This window comes from Corvus cornix, chromosome Z (genome assembly GCF_000738735.6).
Source record: "Corvus cornix cornix isolate S_Up_H32 chromosome Z, ASM73873v5, whole genome shotgun sequence".
In the NCBI taxonomy this organism is placed as follows: Eukaryota; Metazoa; Chordata; class Aves; order Passeriformes; family Corvidae; genus Corvus; species Corvus cornix.
The window spans coordinates 22,561,583-22,588,128 of NC_046357.1; the positions used below are offsets into that span (position 1 = coordinate 22,561,583).

The 26,546-nt window shown below is 51.6% G+C and overlaps 1 protein-coding gene across 3 annotated transcripts in view; it reads right to left on the bottom strand.

Annotated features, from left to right (window-relative positions):
• ZBTB7C (zinc finger and BTB domain containing 7C) overlaps positions 1 to 20,975 on the bottom strand; it is a 150,670-nt gene extending 129,695 nt beyond the window's left edge. The window contains exons 1-2 of one of the 3 annotated variants that reach the window (XM_039567633.1): positions 20,882 to 20,975; positions 19,868 to 19,939 (exon numbers count right to left, since the gene is read on the bottom strand). The gene's annotated coding sequence lies outside the window, so the exon portion shown is untranslated. Of the gene's footprint in view, positions 1 to 495; positions 636 to 19,867; positions 19,940 to 20,499; positions 20,587 to 20,881 lie in introns of those variants that run through there. The other 2 variants (XM_039567634.1, XM_039567636.1) reach the window with 2 other exon arrangements.
• Between the last annotated feature and the right edge of the window lie 5,571 nt (positions 20,976 to 26,546).

Here is a 26,546-nt window from a genome sequence, read left to right on the forward strand (position 1 = left end):
GCAGAGGGTTTTATAGACACAAACACCTCTGGCTCCTCAGAAAATATACCAGTTTTGGGAAGTGCATCACGCAGCAACACCTCCAAAAGGCCCGTGCCATTCACCTCACTCCATGTCCCAGCATGCCAGCACTCAAAATGCATAAAATACAACCTCAAGTCCAAAAAACACACTATTACCTAAACCCTCCATCCCCTCCCCACACACAGAGCAGATCACAGACACAACTCTCCAGTCTGATACTGGGTTATAGGGGTTAAACTTTATGGCCTCAAAACCAACATTTTATACCCAAAAGAGGAGGTGGAGGGGCACGACAACGTGCCATGCCCCAAGCTGTGCGCTCCCACACTCGGGGATATCTCACCTGAATTCTTACATAAACCCACCCAAGCCCTGCAGGTGCACCAAGGAAATTAAAACAAAAACTGAGAAAGTGAAAATAAAACCTGAGAAAACGAAAATTAAACCTAAGAAAATTAAAATGCAAACTACCTCCTGCAATATGACGGCTCCCTGGATCAGTTGCCGTACGTCCTCGGGAGTTTTTGGGGAGGACACCTCCACATCGGCAAACAACCAACCGCATCGAAATGACTGCACCCCATCTTCTGCCTGCAAAAGCTCTGGCTGGTGGGATTTTTTTTTTCCCTACAGCAGTTTGACTCAGAGGTCTGGCCAGACTCACAGCTCTCAAATTCGTTTAATAAATCATCTCCTAACCCCGCCCAGAAGCAAAAGGCAAATCTCTGTCTCCCAGGCACCTCCTGATTGGACTAACGTGCCTCTTGCTAATGACCCTGCAAGGAATAGCACGGCTCGAGTGACGTGTTTATGAAGACAAATATTTTAACTTCACAGTTTAGCGCTGTAAACTCGTTTCAGCCGGAGAGTCTCTTTAAGTTGGTTCCAGGAGAAAATGCCTCAATAATTAATTTTTTTTTTTAATTTATTTTTTAAGCTATGAAATATTAATTGCAGTGAAATACGTGGCATGTCTTTCAGGTGCAATTAGTAGCTGCTGGTGGATGAAAAAAAAACCTGGCTGGTGAAGCCCAGCGAAGGGATGGGAGTGATTTCTCCCCTCAGCAGAGGGAATGCAGCGCTCTGCCCTATCTAATCTCACTATAGCAACGGGAAGACCTTGGCAACCCCGATCTTTACAGTTATTAAGATGGGAGCGGGAAGAGTCGGGAGCACAGCGCCGAGGGATGCTCGGCCGAGAGCCCGGCTGCCGAGGAAATAAAGCATCCTGTCTCACTCGGGGGAATGCAGGGTCTGCCAAGCTCCCAGGGTGGGGCAGTAGCCCAAGGCTGGCTCCCCAAGACTTTCTTACGGTGGCTTTTTATGCCAAAGAGGAGACAGGCAGCTCCCCATCACATCTCGGAGAAGGATCTCCAACTCCTGCAGCTCGGACCTGCTGGAGGAAGCCACGGAGATGCTCCAGGGCTGGAGCCCCTCTGCTCTGCAGCCAGCCTGGGACAGCTGGGGGTGTTCAGCTGCACAAGAGAAGGCTCCAGGGAGACCTGAGGGCTCCTGCCAGTGCCTAAAAAAGGTTTCTAAGAAAGATGGGGACAAAGCTTTTAGCAGGGCCTATTGCAGTAACGATATTAAATTTAGAGAACGTAGGTTTAGACTACCTCTTGCTATACCTGCTGTGTAGGTTTAGTCCCCTCTGTCCAGAAGGATGGAATTTTTACACTGAGGGTGGTGAGGCCTCAGTTGCCCAGAGAAGTTGTGGCTGCCCCATCCCTGGAAGTGTTCACAGTCAGGCTGCGTGGGGCTCTGAGCAACCTGGTCTATTTTAAGACATCCCTCCTCAACGCAGGCGGTTGGAGTAGATGATCTTCCAACCCCAACTATTCTATGATTCCCTAATGCCACCAAAGATCCGAGAGGAACACGCTGCTTTTGGGACCAGGGGTCAAGTCCGCAGCCAGCTGCTCTCCCTCAGCCCCAGATTCAGCCACAAGGACGTGCCCAGACAGGATGGGGACAAGGAGGCTCCCCCATAAGTGCCACCCACCCTGGGGCTGCCAGCAACCTGCCCCACTGCCATCTCCAGAGATTGCTCACTCTCAGTTCTCACCAGGATGATTCACCCTCAAATGCAAAGGCACCAAGTGCTCAGATCAGTTTATTGCAAAATAGTGCATCTTGGTGACTGCCTGGCCCAGAGCCACCTTGGTCCTGGGCTCCCAGACTTCAGGGACAGCCCCAGGGCTAGCCTGGAGGCCACCAGCTCCTGCCCATAGCTTGGTCCCACCTGGGCAGAGCAGAGAGCTGTGGGACTTCTCCCCTGTCTAAGAGAGATACTTCACTAAGACCTCATTCGTCCTGCATCCCCCTAAAAGTGGATTTCAGGCTGCTAGGAGCTGCACAACCACACCCTACAGCTCCCTGACCAGCCCTGAACATCTCCCACCCCTTCTGCTGCACCAGCTCACCATGACAGACACTCACAAGAACACACTACTGACTCAGGGAGGGCTGCCTGGGGACCCTCCAAGGCTAAATTGCTACTACTTCTATTCACACTGCCAGTAGAATAATAATAACAATAATAATAATAACAATAATAATAATAATCCATAACCAACTTCCAAGGCAGTGTGAGTCAGTCTTTTTGGTGGCAGAAGTTGTGTTTGTCTCTAGCACTGCTCTTCTTGGCACCTCAAAGTCCTGGGATCACATTCCTCCCACAGCTTCCTCTGCTATCAATTTCCACATAAATTCAGCTGTTTCTTTCCTTCCAGCAGCCTCATTAGCCCAAAGTTTCTTCGCCAGACTCTAAAGAACTGCCTCAACCCTAGCAGAGGTGTGTGTCCCCAGCTCACAGCAGCTGGGACAGCCCTTGCTGCTCCATGCTACCTTCTACTCCCCAGACAGAGCACTGGAACTTTCCTCACCACCAAAGTCCCCAGCTGACTTCCAGCCACATTCCTCGTGATCCCAGTGTTAACTCCTCCAGGGTTTTACCAGCATTACAACATAAAGCAGGCAACTGGGCCAACTCCGGACAGAACTAGATGCTGCTGGTCATTTTTTCCAAGGAAAAGAAAGAGAGGAAGCCCCCACTTAGCTCTTTTGGGTGAAAAACATCAGGGCAGGCCATGTTAAAATACCACTATGAATGGAGAAGCAGCAGGAAAAAAACACTAGATTAGACAAAGCAATTTGATCCCCATTCAAGAAGGTGCAGAAAACTTTGATCTAAGATTCCCACCCCTCAGCCAGCTCTTCAGATGGTGAATACTGACCGAATTCCATGGAGCTCTGCTGATAGTCACCCATCCATCCAACCCCTTAGGACTCCTCTGAGTGTACAAAAGAGGTTTTGCTTGCTTTTATTTTTTTATTTTTGACTGGGCTGGAAAGTACCTCAGTCAAAACACACAGTGCCCTTGGTGCACATTAAAACCAAAAGCACTCGGAGTTAAATGTCAAGATTTTAATAATTTGACCTTATCTGGCCAAAACCAGCACGCTGCCACCCTCCCTGTGTCCCCTCCGTCCAGGCAGGGACCAGGGCTGCCAGCAGGCTGCCAGGCCATGTGCTAGCTGTCCCAGCAGTGGGAATGCTGCTGGGCAGAGCAGCGGTGGTAAATCAAAACGCAGCGAGACAGTGTGTCATCCCAGGGGCCCGTTCCAGCCTCAGACACCCGCCAGCACCAGGGACCAGCAGGCTCTTTATCTTGTCACCAGTGACTAAGAGCATCCCTGGCATGACGGTACCACAAAAATACAGGTGACGGGAAATGGCCCTTTTCCAAGGAGGATGGATCCTTTATTACATCCTGTTTATCTCCCATATTACTGAAGGGAAAGCCATGAAGCATGAGATCCTTTCAGGTTCTCTGAATCCACTTAGATTTTATCTCTGGAGCTGGAGCTTTCCAGGAATGAAATAGCTGCAAGACACAACGTGGATGAAACGAAATCAAATAGAGAGTCTCCAACATGAAAGGCAAACTAAAAGGATGACAGCACTAGTTATACGGAAGGAGAAATAAGGAGGAAAGGAAATTAAAAGCAATTAAAGGGAATTAATTAGAAGGTATGATGGAGCTATGAAAGAGGAAAAACAGCTATGCAGAGTTCACTAAATACCCCCAAACTTTTAATTGTCACACTTGGAACTGCAAGCCCTGGAGGTTCAAAACCCCCCTGGCAGTTTCCAAATGAAAAAAATTCCCATGGCTTAAACAAATTACTTCTTTGCCTCTAAGTCTGAATGGCAGACAAGATTCTGAGCTTCTACTCCAAACCATGAGATAGAAGTGCATCCTGCTCTCCCCTTCAGTCCACTGACCAAGGTGGACAGCCCACGCCAGCATCTGATACCAGGAGTTGGGGCTTCAAGTAGAATATTGATGTTGCAGTCCCAAGATTTGGGCTGAATCATTTGCATCTACCCAATGTTCCTGGTAGGGTTTTCACAGAGCCCTGGGGGTTTTGGGGCCATCGTCTGTGCTTGAAGTCACCAGGATGAGACATGCTGCTGGGTTAGTCCTGGGAGAGACGGCTGGCACCTGGAGCATCTCACCTCTCATCAGAAAGCACTGTTTGCATTTTCCACTAAAACCTAACAGTCTTTTCCACAGGACCACAGAATGGTTTGGGTTGGAAGGGACCTTAAAGACCATCTCAACCATGGACAGGGACACCTTCCACTATCCCAGCCTGCTCCAAGACCTGTCCAACCTGGCCTTGGACACTGCCAAGGATCCAGGGGCAGCCACAGCTGCTCTGGGCACCCTGTGCCAGGGCCTCACAGGGAAGAACTTCTTCCCAATATTCCATCTAACCCTGCCCTCTGGCAGTTAAAAACCTGATCATCATCCCCAGTTCTGAACCAGAATGAGGTTCTAAGTCACAACATTGCCATGCAAAGGGCTGCAGAGAGCAGGAGTCCCTTGTTTCTCCAGGCCTTCCCTTCGCCAACCACCTTGGTTTTAACCCTGAGAAGTGAGGAAGTTCCCTCTGGAGATCAAAAAGTCCCTTATTAAGGGAATAGTGGCGATGGCTGGGAGGAGCAACAAGAGGTCGTAAAAAAAGCAGGCAGACACTGTTTGTCTTGGCCTCCTGGAGATGTATTATTTTCCCGGGATGCAAGCTCCAGCCCCACGCTGAAAGCAAGGATGCATGGAACAGAGACGGGGCTGCCTTGCCAATGTGGAGTTTGTTTCGGAAGAAACTCACCCGGCATTTCCGTGCAGGAAGGAGACAGTGGGGCTGCACAGCCAGAGCTGCTGGATGGTGCCTGGAAAGCACCAGCCAGATCCTCCAGGCTTGGGGTGCATGCACAGGGTCCATGCAGCGCCCCAAAAAACCCATACAGGGAGGTGGGCAAAGTTTAAAGCTCCCCTATGGTCATCCCAAGCTCTCCATCCATTCATCCGTGCTTGATTCCATCAGCTACGAGGTAGGTCATGTACAGGTCTACAGAGTCCGTGCCAAAGGCTCTCTCCCCATCCCCTGCACCAGCCCTGCCACCCCCTCTGCCTCAGCCACCACTCCACTGCTGTCTTCAGAGACCCACGAAGCCCTGGCTGTGTTTAATTAAGTGACCTCACGCTGATTTACACAATAATAACCCTGTTTCCCAACATACCAGCTTCAGGCAGCTCCCTCCAGTGACAGAACCACACTACTCCAAGGCAAGGGAGAACTTCATTATGAGTTACCCATTACAATTCAGAATTTTAAAAATATCTTCTTTATATTAAAGGCACAGCTAATTTGACACAAAAATCAACTCATTTTTAACACAAGTCTAGGGAGGAATTTTTTTTCTTCTTTTTTTTTTTTTTTTACTTGAACTGGTTTTGCTTGGACTGTTTCATGCTTTGAAGATAATTATAACTATTTAGCTTTATACCTCACTTGCTCTGAAAGTTACAAGCCTCCCAGATCTCCTTGGTTTATTTGGGACCAGGGTTTGAAAGTCACAGCTGTCACCAGCCCAACTTCCATTAGGGAGATTAATCTTACCCAAGATGTATCTCTGGGAAGGTCTGAATCACAGGGTTGGATCCTGCTCTTGGTTATGCGGCATTACAAGAATTGCAAGAAGGGGAGGAAAAACAAAGCTGAGCTGGACTGGTGAGCATCAAACCTCCTGCTGTGGGACTGGATGGGGACATTTGGGACTTTTGAGCAGAACATTTATGCCCTGTGCAGCAAAGCAGAGCCCTGCCCCCGTGCTGGATCTGCCAGGCACTGGGGCAAGTTAGTAAAATTAATAGCAATAACCAAATTGGGAAAGTCAACAGAGCATCAACCAGTGGCCTTGCCTATGTGATGGGTGGGAAAGTTTTAGCTGCTGGTCCCTGGTGATGCTCGTGGAGACCCTCTGCTGCTCTGGCATGTGTCGTGGATGACATTCTTCACTCCTGAATTAGGGGAACCTCCTATTCCTTAGTGCCAAATTAACTCAAATAATGAAGTGGTGAGGGAACACCCCATCCCATGGCAAACCCCAGGCACTGCTGGGACAACCAGTTTATGAATAATCCCCCACAAACAGCCAGCACCTCTGTCCCCCCACCCCTCCCAGCTTGTCATCCATCCACAGGAGCAAAATAAAAGCTTTGGGCTTTTAGTTAAAAGAGAAGAGCATCGAATCAGGGTCTTGCCATCCACACTGAGAACACAGGCAGCACCTACAAGGAAGAAATTAGTTTAAGCCACCAGATCTCAGACCGATTCAAAGCAAACCCTGAAAAGTCACCAGATAGTTCTTACATACTCCTACACACACAAGACACCAAAGGGACAAAAGGAACTGCCTGGCAGGGGAGGAACTGGAACAGCTCTAAGTGAAGAGCTGCACTCACAGGGGAGCTGGTACGAAGAGGTACCAGCATGCAATGCCTCCTTCCTGGCTCTGCTGCCTGCAACATGCAGGGAAACAAATCAAGAGCAGCTTTTGTACTGGAGCAGAATCTGCTGAAAGGTCTTCTCAGTGCACCTCAAAGGTAAAGGACTTTCAGCAACTGCCAACCTGAAAATTGAGGAGGGAATCGTGTGTGGTGAGGTTCTGCTGCAGGTTAGTGCAAGGAGAGCCTGGCCTGGAACCAGGTGTGGAATGGCCTGGTGGTCTCCAACCACATGCACACCACTGAAACAAGGTTTGAGGAGTGTAACATTTGTTTTGGGTTGGGTTTGCTGCCTGCCAAGTCAGGCTGCTTCGTGAATTAGCCCATTTCTTGTAGGGGCCCAGACCAGGAGCCCAAGAGATACAACTCAGCTGCACCTGCAGCAAACACTGCTGGGGTCAGAAGGCGCAGGGAGATTCTCACCTTTAATTTGGGGAACCTGCAATGGATCAGCATCACATTTTCCTTACGAAAGCAGCAGAATTCAGTTTACAAATTAAAAGGCTGCAGCCCATAAACGATTAGCATGCACTTCCCACTGCATAACGCTATCATTGTCAATATAACTGTAAACCTCTTCTTTAAAGCACAGTCTTACAGAATTATTCTGCCTCAGGCTCCATTGAGTTTGCAGCCCTGTATTTGTTCCTCAGCTGAGACACTTGCAAGTCAAGCGCTGAATGGCAGTGTTGCTGCTACAGGGATTGTGCAGCTAAATAATTCAGTAACCAATTACTGTTTAACAATATCCCTCCCCATCATCCCAGCGTCGATCCATCATCCCAGGCCAAGAGAGCCCAGCAGAAAGGAGGCAGCAAGAAGCCTCCCTGTGATGTAAACACATTGACTCGCGTATAATATACAACTTATTGATCAGAGAACAAGGTATACAGCACATTTTATTGCATGCTAAATGAGGGCTGTAATGAATTGCTGCTTGCCTCCAGGTCATTTGTTTGATTGCCACCTAAGCAAACTGGTGAGGGCAAAAGGTCCTGCCTCTGGGACGGGTCCTTGGTGAAATGAGCTGCTGATCAAGAGAAACAAGAGAAGCAGAAAGCAGGACAGTTTAATGCTCATTCTGTGCCCAGACCAGGAAAGCTGGTCTTCTCCCTCATCCCCAAAATGTACGAGACACAACTGTAGTTGATGCTTTCACCAACGGCATCAGGGCCACTGCACCCACCCAGGTCTTCAGCAAGGGCATCCAATGCTCCCCAGCTCGGATGCATCCCACTCAGGACCTGGTCCTCCCAGCCTGTTGCTGTGCCTGGTCTGGGATCTGAAAACACAGCTGGTTTCACATTTGAAGACTCACGGACACACAGCACACATGACCAGCTGCCCTCCTGGCTATGAGACAAGGGCTGAACCTGTTCTTCATGCAGGGCATGGCCAGAGTTCACCCAGCCTTTCTCCACCACTGTGGCTCTGTGGAGAGACACGCCTGGGTATTAAAGATATCCCTCCTGCCTGCTCAGTTCCTCCTTTGTGTAGCTTTAAAGCTTTCTTCTGCGCAGCTATAAAAGGGTGCGAGAAAACTTGGAAAGGAAGCCCTGGGTGGTACAGACAACTGGAACAAGGAGCAATCTGTGCCTGGGGCAGGGGAGGGGGTGGCAGAGCCCACACGGTGCCAGGCTGAATGGCTGCCGGGGAGGAAATGACACACCACACTATCCTGCTTTTGTCCAGGGGCGAGACCAAAACGCTCCAGAGGAAAAAGGAAAACCAAAAAGGGATTATTCTGCCTTGTGTTCTCCCTCCCCTCGCCTCTCTGCCACCCCCAGGCAGGCTACAGGTGATTGCCTCCTCATCCTCGCTCCACTGGACCGTGGGGCATCGTGATCTGAGCAGCATCTGGTTCGCTTTAGCGCTGGGCTTATACTTTCATGCTCCTCAGGTTTCTCCCTGCTTTTTAGTTAGGAATCACGGCCACGAGGCCACCCATTGCTGGGTCTGGCTGGGCAGCAGAGCCCGGGTGCAGGAACACCCCACTCCACTGCCAGGGAAATGCCACGGGCAGGGGGTGACAGGCAGTGTCCCCCAGCCCTGCCTGTGTGCAAGGTGACACCAAGCACACGCCAGCCAAGGTGCCCACACTGGTGGCCTCCCCCAATCCCCACCTCCCAAAGGACTGTGACTCCAGCAGCATCCTGGCTGCACTCTCTGGAAAAATTAAGACTTAAAAGCTTTTCGGCCTTGTTTTTCCAAAGTTAAGCTCAAAAAGTGGGTGTTTTCCAAACCCGCACTCTCTCATCTCATGCTCCCCCACCAGAGTCCATCACTGGGGTAATCCCATCCCCAATGGCTTGTCTCCTCCCTCCCCACAACTGAGGCTTGTCCTCGGATCAGATCCTTCACCCGCGGCTCGTGAACTATCTCCCAAATGGCCAACCACCCTCTGAAGCCCCACCCCACCATATCACATGTTTTCTTCAATCTCTCTCTTTTTCCCCGGTGTTTTGGTATCTCACCCATTATCCTCCCTTGTAAAAGGACCAGAACTGACACTTTAATCCTCAGACAAAACTCTCTCTGTATCTGGGCCACCTCTCACTCCTCACTTCAAGCATAATGAAAACGAGCAAGGCACAAATGCCATTTTCGTATAAATTAAGAAGCCTGCCCTGAAAGGAACCAAAATCTCTATTGTACATACCCACAGTGATGGTGTATCTCACTAAAAACAAAACCCCAGAGGAACCCCGACTAAACAACTCTCCACAGACACAAGTTCTCCTCCTGCATCACTTGAGCACTTTGAAAGGTCAATACTAGGAAGAAATTCTTCCCTGTGAGGCCCTGGCACAGGGTGCCCAGAGCAGCTGTGGCTGCCCCTGGATCCCTGGCAGTGTCCAAGGCCAGGTTGGAGGGGGCTTGGAGCAGGCTGGGACAGTGGAAGGTGTCCCTGCCCGTGAGGTTCAGCACCTTCAGCTGGTACCAATCATCACAGCATCCCTTCAGCCCAGCTCTCACTCAACAGATACCAGGGCTTCTCTGACTACATCAGCTATAAAACCCTCTGTCCACCCCCGAGCTGGCTGGGGCCCTCAGTGATAGAAGCTGTAAACAACAAAAAAAACCCCCATATTATCAATTGCAGCAGACACATCCAGGTCGTGTTTCATTTCTTCTGCATGTCAGAGCTTTTTCCTCTTTAAGGAAAACCCAGAGCTCCCCTTTTTATTCCTCTTTCAAATAACGATTTCCAAACTTTAAAGTTAAAATAATAAAAAAGAAACCAGCTCCTCACCCCCATCTTTAGTTTAATACCAGCTGGAGGACAGTGGGCCTTGCAAAGCTGGACAGTGAGTTGGATGACGGAAATGGTCTGGCTTTTTCCCATTAAATTCATTTTTGTAGGGTTAATGTGCAATGCCACCACTGCCCCCAGCTCCAACAGCAAAGAGAAGGATGGGCTGGGAGCAAGTACGTGGCTTGGGGATTTTGGTGCCTTGTCAGGTGTGACTGACCCTCAGTGAGCTACAGCCCTTTTGCAAACAAAAACTGGGGGTAGAAGAGGGTCAGAAATGTGCAGGTGTCTCAGCTGACATCACCGGCACAAGGTCACCTTGCCGAGTACATCTTGATGAGGTAAACCCTAAGTAAAGACTGAAGATCTGCCACTTCCACATGGATCCAATCCCGAGAAAGGAGGGCTCCAAACCTCCCTCATGGGGCTCTGCAGTGCTCAGTCTGGACTGAGAAGATTCCCCTTTCCTTTCGCCCTCCCTGAAGACTCATCTCGAGCACCTCCACCTCTGAAGAACAAAACCTGACCGCTGTCCCTCCAAAAAACAGCGTCCAGTGGCAGCACCAGCACAGCCCCCTTCCCAAGCCCAACCATGCAGTAGAGCCACCTATCACAAACTCCTCATCAGCACCCGTCCCTCGTCCACGGAGAAAAGCTGCTCCATACAGACACACGACCCTCTTTACATTCCTAATGAATTACTATGGACAACCCATAGGCGTGGCTGGTCAGCCAACCTGCCGTGCCTGCAGCACAGCCTCCTCTTGCTCAGCTGATGAAGGACCTGACCTGGACAGGGCTGGACAGTGAGCCCTGCCTCTGGGGAGGGAGAAGGAGAACCCATGGGAAGGTGGGGAAGGGATCATGCTGGCGATGGACTCTGAGGAAGACCCACAGCACAAGGTCAAAGTGATGAAGACACTTAAGATGGAGGAGCAGAAGAGGACAACCCCGAGCATGAAGCACCGCAAACAGAAGGAAGATTTACCCCTCTGGGTCACCTCAATCACCTGGGTGTCCCCAGGACATGAGTCACCAGACACTCCTTAGTCAGCCCAGCCACCACAGGCACCACCAGCCCTAGGGCCAGCACAGGGTGGGGAGCCCCAGGGAAGCACTGAAAGGAGCCGCCAGCCTCAGGGCGCACTGTCTGAGCATTTGCATATTGGAAACCACATAAAAACACCCCCTAATACCAATAAAAACAGCGTAAGAGCAAAAGAGAAACGCAACTGCCCATCTACCAAGGGTGCACACCCCATGCCAAACCCACCAGGGCGGCTGCCAAAACTCCCAAAGATGTTGCCACCCCCAGGAGCTCACGGTGGAGCACCAGATGAGGCAGAGGGTGTGAGGAAAAGGTGTTCGGCAGTATTCAGCATGGCAGAAAAATGGTTTGTGGGTTGGGTTGTTTTTTGGGCTTTTTTTTGTAAACCACACCTGCACATCATCCACCCATTTGTGCCCCTCCAGACTCATCCACACACTCGACACTTGCAAGCTGCTTCCCAGTAAGGACCAACTTTGTTAAGAAAAAGTACAGGGCCTGAGGCAAAATTAGCTTTTTGTCTACCAAACAGGCAATTATCTCTTGCACAACTATGCAAGTCTAAAACACAGGAGAAGCAATATTAAGCTTTACTAAAATGGTGCCTTTAAAGTACAAATTGTTGCAACATATGAAAATAACATGGGGGATTTGCAGTTGTGGAAAATTTGGAGCACTTTTTATTTTATAATTTTCAGGCACACCAGGCTCCCAATCGAGGTGACCCAAAAAAAATCACAACTTTCAGCTGTGCTACACACAGCACCCCATTTTTAGATTATTTTAGAGGAGGTAGAATGATCTGCTTCTCTGTTCCTCCTGAAGGCCCACAGATATGTTCCTTTCAGTATTTAAAGGGAGCTTATAAAAAAGATAGAAAGGGACTTTTTACATGGGCATGTAGTGATAGGACAAGGGAGAACCATTTTAAACTCAGAAGGTAAATTTAGATTAGATGTTACAAAGAAATCCTTCCCTGTGAGGGTGGTCAGGCCCTGGTACAGGTTTCCCAGAGCAGCTACAGCTGCCCCATCCCTGGAAGTTTCCAAGGACAGGCTGGACAAGGCTTGGAGCAAGCTGGGATATTGGAAGGTGTCCTGGATGAGCTTTAAGAACCCTTCCAACCCAAACCATTCTGTAGAAGACATTAAAAAAGGCATCAAAACTTAACACAGGCCATGCTTCTGGAGTCTGTATGTACCTGTACAGACAAATCTGCTTAAATGGGATCCCCAAGTTGCATCAGCATCACAAAAAATTAAGTGAACACTCTCTTTTTTGTATTTTGAAAAGGAACTAAAATGGGTCATTTCTAACCTGATACCATTAATTTACATGTTGATGTTTGTTTAGTGAAGCCTGTCTATCCCGGGTCACTTAAACCTTAAAACCTGAATATGGGAAACGAATGCATCGCCTTATTAATTACATGTTATGAAAGGACTCATTTTACAGCCTAATAGTTTGAAACAGTTAAAAGAAACCCTGCTGCTGGTGTCCTGCTTACAATTCACATGGCAACTCTGCGCTTCTGACCAGGCCGACCAAGAAGGGCTTATCTCTTCGTGGGGAAAACAAATAACTACATATCAGACATTAATTTAATTAATCCCAGGCATCAGCCAGCACCAGCTCTGCACCCATCACAGAAGCACAGAATAAATACCCTGACCTGGAAAGCCCCACAAAGACCATCAATGCCCAGCTCCTGGCACTGCACACGACAGCCCAGACAATCACAATGCCTGGTGCCTTTGGGTTGGAGAGAAGATCAAGGTCCACAATACGAATTCCAGACCCAAGAAGAAACTCTAAGGTGGAAACATCCAAAGAAAAGGACAATTCACAAAGGCCAGGCTGACCAGTAACAGCGCTGCCCACAAATCCCCACTGAGCAACCTCAGTTGTGCCAACAACCACGTTTCTCTTCTCCCCTGTTTAATTCATAATCGAGATGCTCAAAAGCGACAATGAACACCCCTAATATGTTCTCTCACATCTTCTGGACTTCAGCCTCGAGCTCCCTGCTGAGCTGGAGGAGGTCACCATGCTCCTGCCCACCCTTTTCTCGGCTTCACTTTGATCGGGCACTCACCACAGAGCAAGGCAACCTAAAAACAAAGGCCCCAAAGGGATCCATACATCAAACTTGCCAGTGGCTTCTGACTCGTGCCCCTGTGCCAAGGCACAACAGGCTCTACGGAAGGGCTCATCTTCGTGGAAGTCACGGAGTTCATCTCCTGCCAGTTAGCTTGACGTCCCTACACTTGCTAATGCTGATTTGGTTACTTGATCAAGCATGCAAATCTTCAGGTCTCACGCTAGACAAAGCCTGGAGAAAGGAGAAAGCTGGAGCAAACAAATATGTAAAAGTTGGATTTATTAAAATGAAAAAAAAAAAAGGACGGGGGGGCGGCAAGAAGCAAACTCTTCTCCTCCCTCCCCACCTCCTCCTCTGAGGTGTGTTCTTAAACATGATGCAATAAGAGGGCCTGCACAGCAGTGGAAAGGTTCCTGTCACCAGGAACAGAGACCGAGAGCTCCCACAGGGCAAAGGCCACCTTGCACACTGGTAAATGTTGTACCCAGCAGACACAAGATCTGCAAGAAGCAGCAACAGGAAGCTGGGAGGCTCCACTTTTCTCAGCAAATCAGTAACTCATAAAGCTACATAGGACTTGACTGGCAGGTCAAGGGAGAAGATTCTGCCCCTTCTACTCAGCTCAGCTAAAACCCCACCTGCAGAGCTGCCCCCAGCTCTGGAGCCCCCAACATAGGTAGGACAGGGAGCTGCTGCAGCCAGTCCAGAGGAGGCCACCGAGATGCTGCAGGGCTGGAGCCCCTCTGCTCTGCAGCCAGCCTGGGACAGCTGGGGGTGTTCAGCTGCACAAGAGAAGGCTCCAGGGAGAGCTCAGAGCCCCTGGCAGGGCCTAAAGGGGCTCCAGGAGAGCTGCAGAGGGACTGGGGACAAGGCATGGAGGGACAGGACACAGGGAATGGCTTCCCAGTGCCAGAGGGCAGGGCTGGATGGGATATTGGGAAGGAATTGCTGTCTGTGAGGGTGGGCAGGCCCTGGCACAGGGTGCCCAGAGCAGCTGTGGCTGCCCCTGGATCCCTGGCAGTGTCCAAGGCCAGGCTGGACAGGGAATGGAGCAACCTGGGACAGTGGAAGGTGTCCCTGGATGGGCTTCAAGGTCTCTTCCAGCCCAAACCATTCCATAACTTTCTAGAGCATCATGCACCCCACAACCCAAAAGAGCCCAAGTCTCTTGGCTGGCAGAGGCAACAACCTTCAGACAAGCCATAGAGCTGCCAGTTTTACCCACTGAAAGACATAAATAAAATGCCCACATCATGTTCATAGGGGAGTCCAATAGTTTCTGATAGGATTCATGCTATTTGTGGACCCAAATTTTCCCTGCAGCTACAAGTAGACAAAGTAATTTTGCATTTTGGGTCCTGAACCGTAGTGCAGCCTTGTTATTAAACAGCTGACACTATCCTGAAGCCTGGGAGCAGCGTTTTATGTGCATGTGAGAGTTTACAGAGCATTTGTGTGTCATTTCTGATGAATGGCGCTGCATAAATGTTAGATCTTCAACCCATTGCTCTTGCAAATACTATTTCTTCTCTTATTTATTTGTATTGCTGTAATTCATTCAGGTGCCAACCATGACTGAGGCCACCCCATCAATACACAGCCTGACAGCAGCAGCTCTACAGATCACACAGGAGAACAGGAAACGTCTTGGCTGGTGTTGGTGGGGAATGGATGTAAAGCCAGAGAATGTCCTCAAATCCCAAGGAAAAAGCCAGCAAAGCAAACAGAACTCTGATGCACAGAGCACCCATCTAAGTGTTGAACCAGAAGAGGCACAGAAGCCCCATCTCTGGTGTAACCTGGGGTCTCTGACAGACGTTTCAAACGGAGATGTGTGTGCCACCAGCACACCCAAACCATGAGGAACTACAAGGCCAGCAGCTCAGGCCTCTGCAAAGCCTGTCCCAGATCAAAGAACCACTGAATTGTTAAGGCTGGAAAAGCTCTCTAGAATCTAAAATTGAGTCCTACCATTCCCCCAGCACTGCCAAGGCCACCACTAACTCGTGTCCCCAGGTGCCACATCCACACGGCTTCTAAATCCCTCCAGGGATGGGGACTCCACCACTGCCCTGGCAGGCTGTGACAACATTTGCCAACACCTTCCGTAAGAAATTTTCACTAATATCCAATCTAAGCCTGCCCTGGTGCAACTTGAGGCCATTTCATCGTCTCTGTGATCTGCCCTAGCTGTGACAGCCTCCCTAGCCCTGGAGACCTGCAATAAGCACATGCCCCAGTGCTGGTTTCCATGGACCAGCAGGATGAGACGCTATCAGCCCACACCTCTCCTCTGCTCCAAAAGTGCCCCAAGGCAGCGTGCGAGCCCTGCTGCTGGGGAGCAGTGCAGCAGCTGGATTTGCAATATCCCAGCTCTGGTCTGGCAGCACGTGGCCCTGCACCCTCCCTGATGAAGCCAACACGATGTCCAGAAGCAGGCTGACATGGTCCACCAGCACCCCTGGGATGTGGGCTAACTCATGCCAGGCACTGTGTCACCTCCTGTGCCCGTGCCAGATGTTCATCCCATGAAGCACCTGGATGTGGACATCCACCAAGCTGCCACCACCCCGAGCCACACCTCACCAAGTGTCACCACGGTGGGCAGGACCTCCAAGCCATGAAGGTCTGCCAGTATCCCAGTCCTGCTCCCTAGGAATTGTACCACAGCCTGCAACAGCAGCAGAGCTGTCTCCTGGCTGTCCTTGCCACCTGGACAGGCAGTGCCACCCCACCCTTTTAACTCTTTCTCCTGAGCCCTGCTCTTGGAGCAATTCCCTTCGGTCCTGGAAAACTGCTGGAGAGGGAGCCAGCAGCCTGACAAGGACCACCACTCCCCACCCACCTGCTCCTTGCTCCTCCAAAAAACCTCAAGCAAAGCCTTTCAGACCAACCAGCTCAGGTAAATAAGCCAAGGCACCTCCTCCCAGTGGAAGTAATGGAGAACTAAGGTCTCATTAAATAAATGAAACAGATTAATGAGGAGAGTGACTGCTGTTTCTTTGAACTGATCATGGTGAGATAAAAGGCACAGCAAGACCCGGATCCCTTTTCACAGGAGTGCTGTAAAATGAGTGGCACAGACTCAGCAGAGCTGAAAACACAGGGCAGGACACACTTTTCCCTCCAAACACACCTGACACTTCTTTCTCTGCCCTTCTTTTTCTCTCCCATACTCTCTCTCGAAAAGCCAAAATTCATTCATTACAGAACCAAACTATTTCCGTTTTGATTCTAGTATTTACTTTTTTTTTTTTTTTTACAGTCGACCATCTGGGAGTGGGGGAGTAGAAAGGAAGCCCTGGAGCTTTTCAGACACAATAAATAAATTATTACAAAAAAAAAAAAGTATGATTAAAACCAAAAAGTATAAACAAACAAGCCATGTTACCCAGAATAATGACTTCGGGGAAAAGTGCCAAAAAAATTGTATAAGCTTCTGGAGCGTGGCAAGAGAAGAGAACAGAAAGTCCTCTCTGCTAAGGAGAATGTGCCACTGCAATGGGACAAGGGCTGGGACTACAGGGATGCCCCTGGGCAAGCCAGGAAGGCAAAGGGTTTCACATGGGCTTAGATGCCCAAATTTGTCTTCAGGCACCTGCTTTTGCTAACTGCAAAGCCCCAGTCTAGGCACTCTCAGACCTTTTCAATACAGTATAATTGCATCTGCTCCTCTCTGGTGAGACCCCACCTGGAGTCAAGCTTGGGAATCCTCAGCACAAGAAGGATGTGGAGCTGCTGCAGCCAGTCCAGAGGAGGCCACCGAGATGCTCCAGGGCTGGAGCCCCTCTGCTCTGCAGCCAGCCTGGGACAGCTGGGGGTGTTCAGCTGCACAAGAGAAGGCTCCAGGGAGAGCTCAGAGCCCCTGGCAGGGCCTAAAGGGGCTCCAGGAGAGCTGCAGAGGGACTGGGGACAAGGCATGGAGGGACAGGACACAGGGAATGGCTTCCCAGTGCCAGAGGGCAGGGATGGATGGGATATTGGGAAGGAATTGCTGTCTGTGAGGGTGGGCAGGCCCTGGCACAGGGTGCCCAGAGCAGCTGTGGCTGCCCCTGGATCCCTGGCAGTGTCCAAGGCCAGGCTGGAGAGAGCTTGGAGCAACCTGGGACAGTGGAAGATATCCCTGCTCACAAGGTTCCCTTGGGCCCACTTCTCAAGCTTGTCCAGGTCCCTCCGGATGGCATCCCATCACTCAGGCACGTCAACTGCACTCAGCTCAGTGTCATCTGCAAATACAAACCCCTCTGAGCTATTCTTGTTCTACAGCTCCATCATTCTCAGCAGCAGCATGCCATATTCTGCAGGGATGACAAACTGGGGGCAAGCAGGGTGGATGGCATTACCCAGAACAAATCTGATTTCTTTCTGAAAAACCCAGAGCACAGAGGGATGCACCCATTGCTCCTGTCCTAGCAGGGAAGCATTTGGGGGGGGATTCTTTGCACTCAGGGGTGTCCAGCCTGATGCAGTGCATTGAAAGTAACAGGGTGCCACATGAAAGATGTGGTGAGGAGGAAAGGGACAGTGTGCAGCACTGAGACAGGGCTAGCAGAAAATGGACCAGCACAGGCAGCCATGCTCCTGAGATACTGACACTGCAGCAGAGAAGATAAATGATTGGCCCAAGGCCACGCAGCGAGGCAGTGTCCCCTCTACATGACTTTCAATCCCTTCTCTGGCACAGGATTGCTGAGGGATCCTTCAACAAAATGTTATATTGGCTTTGAAATCATGAGATTTATTTTACACCTGAACACACTCACACTTATAAATGCACTTCTCTTCTGCCTGTTTCTCTTGCCTCTACCCAAATGCACTCAAGCACATCTTAAAACCTCTCAGAATAACCAGAAAAAGTAAAAACTTTGTATTTCCCTGCTAAAGGAGAACTCATAGGGGTTAACTTGACTCCAGGAGCTGGGGCTTCACAATGAAGCAGGGTGCTGCCAGCAGTCCCACCTGGCAAATCAGTGTCTGTATTTACAACTGCACGCCCAGAGATTCTGCAAATATTTCCTAGAAGCTATAAACCCCATCCCAAACAATTGCAACGGGAGCAGGGATAAATTAGCTGAAGCCTGTCACTTGGTGAAGTCATGCTGGAGGAGATCCATCCAGGTAATCCATCTTTCTGCTGTGTTATACAATGACACAGTAATGGCCAGCCCAGAGGGATTTCCTTCAGGAAAACTCAACTGTTACTAAAACGGTAAGTTAATACCAAGCAAGAACTCAGCCATCATTAGACCGAAGGATAGGCATGACAGGGAATAAAATATTACAATCCCCATTCAAATATTTTTTATTTACAAGAGCAGGAATAAATAGACCTATCTGTAGGCTGCAAAGAGAGGAGGCTGGGATTAAGGGAGAAGAGAAAAAAAGACCTGCACACATCGATTCCATCTTTGCCATTTTTCCTAATAAATAGCCTGGCACAGCTGTGCTGATGGGTAGCTGGGGTGGAGGAGGGCACGCTGCCCAGCTCTCACAGGGACACAGGACACAAATGTGAGCTCAGGCTCTGCCCTTTTGTGTTGATTAAAAAAAAAAAAAAAAAAAAAAGCCCTAAGAAGAAAGGAAGAAAGCAAGAAAAGTTATGTGGCTAATAAAGGGCTCTATTGTGCCATCAATTTTTTAAGCTTTAATGATTTCGGGAGGAAGTTCAGCTCAGCAATCAATAGCACAATATGGGCAGGAGGGCTCGGAGGAAATTCAGCGCCGGAGCTGCGGCGAGGGCTGGCGGAAAGCAGGGCTCAGAGGAAGGGGGTTCCCCTCCTTCAGGGGGTAGGGGGGCTCCCAGAACCCTGCACAGGCTGGGGATCCTGTCCCCCTCCCTGTTCAGCCTGTTCAGTGCGAGCTCCCTCTCCCGCCGCACAGCATGTGCGGCCAGGGGACAGCGGGGACATCTGGGGATACCACGGCTGCTGCCACGGCAAGGGAGGTGGAAAAGCATCCACGTCGGCTGGGGTGCTTGCCCCACACCTGATGGGGCTGAGCACATCCCAGGAACGCTCACAGCACACCAGGGACAGCCCAGGGACCATCACCCCACACTGAGCATAGCCCAGAACTGATCCCCCCACACTCCCCACCCCACACTGAGTACATCCCAGAAATGATCACCCCACACTGGGTACATCTCAGGGATGACCACGCTCCCCACACCGCGACTGAGCACATCCCAGGGACCATCACCCCACACTGAGCATATCCTAGAAATGATCATCCCACACTCCCCGAATCCAGGGTTAGCACATCCCAGAGATGCTCATCCCTCGCTGAGCACATCCCAGAGCTGCTCACCCCACACCATGCTCATCCCGGAGATGCTCGCCCCACACCATGCTCATCCCAGAGATGCTCGCCCCACACCATGCTCATCCCGGAGATGCTCGCCCCACACCATGCTCATCCCAGAGACGCTCGCTCCACACTCCCCACACCCGGGCTGTGCCCATCCCAGAGACACTCTCCTCCACGCCCACCCGTCCCTAAGCCCCACAGCCCGGGGCACACAGCCAGCCTTCCCCCACACCCTGTGCTCCGGGCAGCCCCGCTCCTGCCCGCAGCGGCAGACGTACCGCATCGCCGAGGCTCGGTGCTGCCGCCGGGATGCGGGGCTGTCCGGGGGGATGATCCTGCGCCAGGCAAACCTAAGAGACACGGTGACACAGCGTGAGGCTCTCCAGCATCAGCGGGGACAGCGCCTCGCCCGAGGTGCCAGCCTGGGCAGGAGCCACAGCCGCCTCCCAGTTCGCACAGGCACGGGCAGCGGCTGGGTAAAAACCGGGCTAAAAACCCACAGAGGGCTTCCCAGCAATGGGGGGATCCCGAGCCGTCGGGTCCCTGCCCCGCTGCGAGGTGCAAGGAGAAAGGATGGGAGGACATAGGACGGGACGGGACGGGACGGGACGGGACGGGACGGGACGGGACGGGATCACCCGGCGCTTCCCGTCCTTCCCTGCAAGGAAAAGCCGATCCTGTAAGTTGATCCTTGGATCAGGGAGCGCTTCGCAGAGTGGGACCGCATCGGCTGCAGCGCGAGCCACCGCCGGCAGCAGGAACTCGGGCGAAACTTTTGCCACGATCCAGGGGGAAAATAATAAAAAATTACTAATAGTAGTCAACCAATCAACCAAAAAAAAAAATTAATAGCAATTAATCAATAAAAATTAACGACCGTTGGAGAAGAAGAACGGGGGGAATATCCGACCTGGGAGCCAGGAGCGCCGGTGACAGCGGTGCTGCCTCTGCGTGATGCTGCCGCAGCTCGGGGACCCAGCGGGAGAACCGGGCACGGTCCCCGGGCACCGGGAGGGACGGAGGGAGGGACGGGAGGGGAGGGGAGGGGAGGGGAAGGGAGGGGAGGGGAGGGGAGGGGAGGGGAGGGGAGGGAGGGGAGGGGAGGAGAAGGAGGGGGGGCCGCCACCGCCTCCCCCCGCAGGAGGGTCCTGGGAAAGAGAGACCCCTCGGTCCACCCCCGTCGGTGAAGGCAGCAGTTCCCACCCGGGAATACCGGTAGGGAGGAAACAGAGCATTATTTTAAAATAGCAAACAGAACAGAAAAAAAAAAAATAAATAAAATCAGAACTTACCGTCTAACACGAATCAGCAGGGAGGGATCCGCGGGCAGCGCAGCCGGGGGAGCATCGCCCCCGCCGTGGGACGGGACGGGACGGGACGGGACGGGACGGGACGGACGGGACGGGACGGGGCGGGGCGGGGCGGGACAGGTCCGCGCACCTCGAGGGGGCAGCGGCGGGGGATGGCGACGGACACAGCACCGCGACGGGCACCGCGGCACCGCCCGCCCCGTCCGGCGGCGCTGGCCCGCGGCTGCGGGCGGCTCGGCGGCGGTGGCGAGCGAAGGGCCCGGATGTCGCTGGCCCCGCGCCGGGGGGGCCACACGGGACGCGCGGGGGGGGGGGGGAGGGGGGGTCCTGCCCGCCCCGTCGGGGCGGCGGGCGCTGCCACGTGGGACCGCCGGGGGGGGACGCCGCACCTTTCTCTGTCTCTCCCCCCCGCGCGCGTCCCCCCCCCCGCCCCGGGCTTGACAGGTCCACGCGACCAAACAAACCGCGGCGGACGGACGGGCGGCGAGGCCAATGGGAGCGCGCGGCGGGGAGGATCAGCCAATGGGAGCGCGCGGGGGGCGGGACCGCCTGAGGGGAGCGCGGCGGAGGCGCCGCCCCGGGGTCGGAGCGCCGCCCGCTGCCCTCGGGGTGCGGGGCCGGGGCCGTGAGGGGTGGGATCTTGGAGACGGGGAATGGCCCAGGGGGGAATGGGCCCGGGAGATCAGCCACTCCCAGCCCCCGCCGTGGGCAGGGACATCTTCCACGAGACCAGGGTGCTCCAAGCCCCGTCCAGTCTGGCCTTGGACACTTCCCGGGATAGGGGAGCCACAGCTTCTCTGGGCAACCTGTGCCAGGGCCTCACCGCCAGCATCCTCAAGTCATTTTCCCAGAGCTGCTGTTCATCCCCATCCTGGATTGATCCTGGGGGTCACCTCGCCTCAAGTGCAGCTTGCTTCAGGTCTTGTTAAACCTCAGAGGTTCCCATGGCACCACTTCTCATGTCCTGCACCATTTGATAATTCCAGACAAATAAACCCTTGCATGGGGATTAAAAAAAGAGCCGATATATGGATCAGAGTGGTACTCCACCATCATCGTCCTGCTGCAAGACCCCCAATCCCTCTTGCAGGCAAGGGCTTGGTGGAGCGGGGTGCAGCTGATGGCATTGCCCTGTTCCTGCAGGGATCCAGCAGCTCTGGATCCTCTCTGCATCCCCTTCCTAATTGCCTCACCCTGCCTGTGTTCTCCAGTGAGAAAGGAAGCTTCTTGAGATGTTTGGTTTCCATGTTCATGTGTGTCACAAGCTTCAGGTGCCACCTGCCCTGTGTGTTGTTAGACAAACATCATCCCTCAAGCCAACCCGACAAAACCTGCGGATGATCCTTTATCGCTCCTCAGCCTTTCGAGGATTGGGCTGTGAGGGTAGAAAATACGATTTGCAGAGAAAATAGACAAAGAAGGCATATAAGTCTAGGAAATCCATGACATTTGGATAGCAAGAAGCCCCCCTTACATGTCTAATCATCTTGGTCCCAAAACTAGTGTTCTAAAACACACTGTTTTTTTAATTTGGCAGGGTGTTTTGGGAATTTGGGATTTTGACTTCCCGGGTTTTTTTTAAGTCAGACCTAGCCAACAATCACAATTTGTTTTTATTTCATCTGGTCTCCTACCCTGTCATCAGGCTCCCGTGCTTTCCCACTGGGTCCCTGAGTGCAGTCAGCACGATGCTGAGTCATGGAACAACATTGTCAGCTTAAATTCTGAGCAGCTGAGGCTTCCCCTCAATATCAGCTACTCAGGGAGAGCTTCCCTGTGTGCGTTTAGAACATTTCCAGCATATTTACCCTCTATTTTTTAGGATTCTCATCAAATTTTTCCAGTGAAACATCATTTCAGGATGTTCCTTTAGGGTTTGTTGCTCTGCAATCCATCTGTTTCAGGTGGAGGAGCCTGGCACAGCAATCCAGCCTGGGATCTCTGCTCTGACACCCAGTAAAACCATTGCTAACAGCTGACCCAGCCTGGGGTCTGCCTCTGAGTGCCTTAATTAGTCAAAAGTCCCCAATTTCAGTCAAAATCCTTCACTAGTAGTGTGTTTTTAGATTTAAAGGGAAGGTTTAAATTAGGAATGGTAATACCAGAGCAGCTGCTGTGAGTTTGCTGGTAGAGGAATGTGTGTTCCTAACAAAAAGCAGAGGCAGGATTTGGGATCTTTTTCATCCAGAGAAAGGATGCCATCCAGCTACAAAGTTCCCCATAAGGGGCAGAGGGGATTTTCTGCCCCCTCTCTGCCTCCTAGGAAACACTCCTAAGCTTTATCTCATTCTCTAGATCCAGACTTAGCACCTGATTATTTTTAAAACAACAAGCTTGTGTAAAACACACTGACAGGAACAACGTGATGCTGCCTCCTGATCTCCCCTCTACATCTCCTGCCTTCAAAAACACACCGAGGTGGAATCAAGCACCCGAACCCACTGCAGCCAAAAGCACCTTGGAGAGAGTGAGTGACATAAGACTGACGTGTGCTAAGGATTCCCTCATGCCTTTGTCTGGCAAACACTCACCAGCACAGCAGGCGAGAGGCTGTGAGGGCTGGGAGCTTTGGATGGAGGTGTCACGAGGCAGAGAGTGACGCTTGTGGTTGTTTTTGCCACAGGAAAACTTGAGATGGGATGCAACCAGGGAAGACTTCAGCGTGAGATTGGAAATGGATGAAATAGAAATGTAACTTTTCCTGTTCCACTTTGCATTTAGTTTTTTGGGTCCTGGGTGCATTAATTGGTATTAATTACTCTCACCAACTTCACCTCCACTCATGCACCCTCCACTCATTAGTCCAGAGGCTCTAATTAAGCTCTGGGCATTTTTCCCTGAGCTGTGTTGTTGTAGTACTTGGTTGTAGTCCTGTCTGGGGTCTTGTGTCTTGGGTGAGCATCATACCCATGTTGTGACCTTGATTGCAGTCCTGCTTCTGCTATTCCCAAGTGGATCCTGGACCCAGTTCATGCTCTCACCTTGCCTGGAACACTTGGTAGTTCCTTCTTACCAGCACCTGGCCCTGACCTTCCTCTTTAGATCCAGTGGGACTACATCCCTGCCTGTGCTGTGGTCCTAGGCTCACCTTACCATGGCAGGAAGGATCGCTGAACCTGAACACCCCACAGCAGCTGGGAGCCATAAGCACACTGCTCCTAGACCACATTCCCTTCCTCGCTCTCCAAGGCACACCTGTCTTGTGTCTGTAGGACTTGACTTGTATGGTCAGGAAGATGTGGGCACCCGTCTCCTACTGCCTACAAACTACAAGTTTGTTCCACTTGTACTTAAGGAGGTCTGTGGTCACCTCAAGTACTCTCAGGAATATTCCCAACAGATTTCTGATGCGTCAAGTTTATCCCCTCCTGAGAGCAGTAGCTCAGCTCTGTTAGAAATGGCTCAACTCCGGCACCCGCTTGTAATGTAATTTAGTGTGGAAATTGGCAGGAGAAGTAGGGAGCTACCTCATTTTCATGCACATAATCAATAGCAAATCATTACTTAAAAAGTAAAGTGGTTGATGGTGTTTCTGTAGGGCAAGACATGCCCTGCATTTTCAGTCTTTGATTCATACTGCTTAGCATGCCGTGAGATGGGGCTTGGCGAGTGACTCACATTGTAAAAGCTCTCCAGTTAGCTCCTGGTGCTCCCTCTCAGCAAGTGTGTCATGGTTGCTTCAGCATGTCTGCATCTGTTCTCCATCCCAGCTCCCAAAGCCTTCAAGGCCCTTTTAGGGATTTCCCTAAGTCCAGACGCTGGCGGCGTGGCACCAAAGCACACATGGGGCTCTCGCCAGGAGCAAGGTGCTCTCATGCTCAATTAGGTCCAGCCTGCATGAAGCAGAGTATGATACAACTCAGTCCACCTGCAGACACTTGGGTGGCTGAGGGAGCTGCAAGGGCTCAGGTTGGAGCAAAGGAGGCTCAGGGGGGACCTTGTGGCTCTGCACAAGTCCCTGACAGGAGGGGGCAGCCGGGGGGGTCGGGCTCTGCTCGCAGGGAACAGGGACAGGAGGAGAGGGAACGGCCTCAGGCTGGGCCAGGGGAAGCTCAGATTGAATATTAGGGAAAATTTCTTCACTTAAAAGGTTGTCCATTCCTGGCACAGCTGCCCAGGGCAGTGGTGGTGTCCCCATCCCTGAAGGGGTTTAAAAGCTGTGTGGATGTGGCACCTGGGGACATGGGTCAGTGGTGGCCTTGGCAGTGCTGGGGGAATGGTTGGGCACAATGGTCTTGGAGGTCATTTCCAACCTGAATAATTCTGTAATTCTCTGACGGGAAACCCATGGCTTGGGGAGCACAAGCTGTGGCAACCTACTCCATCTTGCAGGAGAAAGGAACCTTGCTCCTGACTTCCACCATGACTATGTGAGGGTCAGGCTGTTCCCATGTGGAGAAGGTGGCATGCTGCAAGTGTGTATCAGTGTTGTCACACCCACTGCAGATACACTTTGGTGCTTCTGAATTGTCAGCCTTCCTAAACACGAGCTTCCTGTCTGGGTGCTCCTGCTCGAGTGAGGGATTCAGCCAAGGAATCCAGTGATCCTTCTCTTACCATTGCAAGTTGTTTGCTGTACTTCAATAACATTGTCACTGGTTTTGGTCTGGAGTTGCCTCTTCAACAAGTTACAAAGCTTGGTAGGATTCTTTATTTATCCGCTGAGGATGCAGGGAGTGTTCCTTTGCTGTTGCTTCCTGTCCTCCCCTTGCACTGACAGCAATATGTCTCTGCTTTGGTTCCCTGGAGCTATGCTGGGGTTTCTGTAAGTTTGGGTGGGTCCTTGGACAAGAGGTGGGAGTCAGGAGAAACCAGGCTCCTTTGGCTGAGAGGAGGACAGCACAGAGGAAGGGCAGCAGCCTACCTGGGGCTTGCAAGATCTCCAGCTAACAATGGCCTAAGCTACCCTCTCTGGGTTTGCAGTGGGACAGAACTGCCTGTGTCCATATCATAAACTCACAGGATAGTTTGGTTTGGGAGGGACCTTAAAGCTCATCCAGTGCCAATCCCTGCCATGGGCAGGGACAGCTTCCACTGTCCCAGGTTGCTCCAAGCCCTGTCCAACCTGGCCTTGGACACTCCCAGGGATCCAGGGGCAGCCGCATCTTCTCTGGACACCCTGTGCCAGTGTCTTACCTCCCTCGCAGTCAGGAATTTCTTCTAATATCTGATCTAAATCTGCCTGCTTTAAGCCCATTAATCCTCCTGAGGACACTGCTTGTTTTCTCTGGACTCCTAAACTGAAAGCAGCAAAAGAATTCCAGCTAAGCTCCCAAGGAGCATGAAGGGTTACGGAGAGCTGTGCGGTGACAGGCGGTCCTGGGCAAGGCTGAGCACGTCCTGTGGAGGCCAGCCAGCAGGGCTGACCTGATGGAACTGGGAGCTGGCACTGGATGCTTAACTTCAAATGGCCCAGGGACTGAACAGATGGCTCCTCTTTATTTGCATGCTACTTGGATTTGTGAGTCAAACAGAAGAATAACTTAATTTTTGACATTTGCTTCTCCTCAGAGCCTGGCACAATTTATGTTATACTGGCATTTGCGTGAAGGATGTTGCTTTAGGCACAAAACCCATCCTGGCTTTAACCCTAAAAGGAGCCAAATAGGCAGGAATCATATTCCTCCCCAGCTCTTTTGTAGGCTCT